This window comes from Montipora capricornis, chromosome 14 (genome assembly GCF_036669925.1).
Source record: "Montipora capricornis isolate CH-2021 chromosome 14, ASM3666992v2, whole genome shotgun sequence".
Lineage (NCBI taxonomy): Eukaryota > Metazoa > Cnidaria > Anthozoa > Scleractinia > Acroporidae > Montipora > Montipora capricornis.
Genome location: NC_090896.1, coordinates 10230305 through 10232804, shown reverse-complemented (window position 1 = coordinate 10232804; position 2500 = coordinate 10230305). Strand labels below are relative to the sequence as shown.

At 47.3% G+C, this 2500-nt stretch overlaps 1 protein-coding gene and 1 pseudogene across 1 annotated transcript in view; one reads left to right on the top strand and one right to left on the bottom strand.

The window, feature by feature from the left end:
* Positions 1–2500, top strand: part of LOC138032379 (neuronal acetylcholine receptor subunit alpha-2-like) — a 28231-nt gene that overhangs the window by 9768 nt on the left and 15963 nt on the right. The window lies entirely within an intron of this gene.
* The window catches only part of LOC138033159 (integrase/recombinase xerD homolog), a 2847-nt pseudogene continuing 357 nt past the window's right edge, over positions 11–2500 (bottom strand).

The window sequence follows — 2500 nt, the reverse complement described above, 5'->3', positions numbered from 1 at the left end:
TCCAAAAAAACGAAAATGCAAAGAGGTGTGCCAGGGAGGCCAGAAAAAAAACCCATGTAGGAGGAAATCGGGATTGAGGCCAAGGCACGCTCTCTTCTCCCCCAGCGAAAGAAGAAAGACAATTAAATACCCAAACAATGAGGAACTTGAAGCAAATCGGACACTTAATAGTTAATATATCTATATTTGCAATTGGATGCGAAACTCTTACAGCCTGCATGTCTGTCAAGCAAACCATCACTAACGGATCTACACCCAGGGCTTGACGCGGCTCCAGACTTAATACTATGCAGGCCATAAGCTCAAACGTCCGAAACAAACGGGCAAAGAAATTTCCTAAATTTATCTCTAATGGTTGAATACGAAACGCCCTTGCTATCATGAAACCTTTCATTGGACTTAGATCGAACTATCCTCCTAACTAGAGGCAAACTGCCATCGCTCTTAGGTAAATGAGATCAAAGCTTCTCCGAGATAGCTACGGGGCAGGTGATCCTGTCAGACCGAATAAGGTACGACGAATACCCCTCCCTGAACTGATCGTTTTTCCTCTTAGGTAGAGAAACTAACATACGCTCAGGAAAAATAGAAATATCTGAAATACTCATTCTTAATATTTCATCCTCCCGGAGAAAACAGGCATAACCTACTAGCAATACAAAAAGAAAGCGAATAACTGCGAGAGTGCCATTCGACATATAATGAGAAGCAACCCTCTGAACTAGCTCCAACGACAAAGGTTCCTTTGGCCTGATGGGCTTTGCCAAACTGCGTGATCGGCAGGGGACACGTGAAAACCTGCTAACCTGTGGACATACGCGATACTGTAAACCGCACCCTCTGAACTGGAAAAGCCAACACAATTCTTCCTAGCAGAGTTCGTCAGGTCAGTTAAGAACAACGCTACGTGGAGTGGCTCAGCAGGAATCACCGGAACGCCAAATTTGGAGAGAGCCCAAGAACGCAATCGCAGCCAGCCTGCACGATATTTGCGAAGTGTCGCGGGAGCCTTGGCGTCAAACTGCAAGTTAACCAAATCCAGAACCAAGAGCTGGAGATAGGAGTCCTCAACAGAGCTAAGTGCTGAACGCCAGGGGCTTGCTCCGAAAGCGTCTGAAAGAAACTGAAAAAAAAGCAGAGTCAAATCGATACACAAATAGACAACCCCCCCCCCCCCCCAAACCCGAGCCACTTCCGAACACGGGAAGAATACCCTCACCAAACAGTGCCCGGCGCACAAATGCGTACAGCTTCCGAACGCGAGAAAACCCTCACCAAAACGGAGTCAACCGCAAAAATGCGCACCGCCTCCAAACGCGGCAAGGCCTCACCAAATGGTGTCTGGCGCAAAATTGCGCGCGCCTTCGAAAAACACAAAATGGCGTCCGCGCACACTAGCTCAACGACCAAATACAAAGACCCTCACCAAAAGGTGCTGTGCACACTGACGCACGGCCGGCTCGTTTGCGGCCCGATACACCAAAAGGTGGAAAGCGCTCGAAACAACGAAAAAACTGCACAAATCAAAAACGAACTACGCAGCCACGTTCCCTCGACGCCAAAAATCGGCGCAAATAAAACATAGCAATAAGCATATCCAACCAGAAGGAGAAAAGGAACTCAAACGCACCAGATAGACACCGCAATGCCTGATGCGCAAAATCCAAACGAAGTGCCAAGATGTCAACAGCCGGGCAACTCGAGAACACAGATTTCTTCGTTCGATAGGTGGCTCTTTGGCCCGGACCTTCTATCGACAGTTCTGAAATTCTAGGCAGCTGGAGAACCTCTCGAACATAGGGTTTAAGTTTTAAAGGCGACAAACGTAAAAAAGGCCAAAACGTACTAGACAGCCACTCAGGAACTATTAGGGTACCACAACCGCAACAACTTTGCAGCTTCCTGACAACTGGAACGACGAGGTCTACAGGGGGGCACAGCCGATTGTTAGCGCCACTCCAATCTTGCGCGCGCATCTACCCCAGAGCTACCGGGAGATGCAAATCTCGAATTAAATACAGGTAACTGAGCGTTGTAGTAAGACGCAAATCTGTCACAGGTATGAGGACCCCAAATTACATCTATCATTCTGAAGACGGAGGGATTGATTGACCAGCCGTCTTTGTCAATAAATCGACTCAACAGATCTGACTGCTTATTCGATTCACGAGGAATCCATTCGGCTTCCAAAGAATTATAATTAGCGAGACACACGCTAAAGACTGCCAAGGCAACCTGCTGCAACCCGATAGAAACGATCGCAGCTGCGGCGTGATTGTCAGTGAAAACTTTAACCTTCTCGTGCCTAAGCTGCTCAATGCAGGAAACTCAAACGTTAACTCGCTTGTATCGCTAAAGAGAACAGTACAAGATGAAGAAGGAGATGAAATTGGATAACCGTTAAAACAGTCCACGTTAATATACCAAAATTTAAGCTCCTCGAGAAGGGCGGGGGTGAAAAAGACGACAGAATCCCACGATGATCTAGCTTCAATAGTAA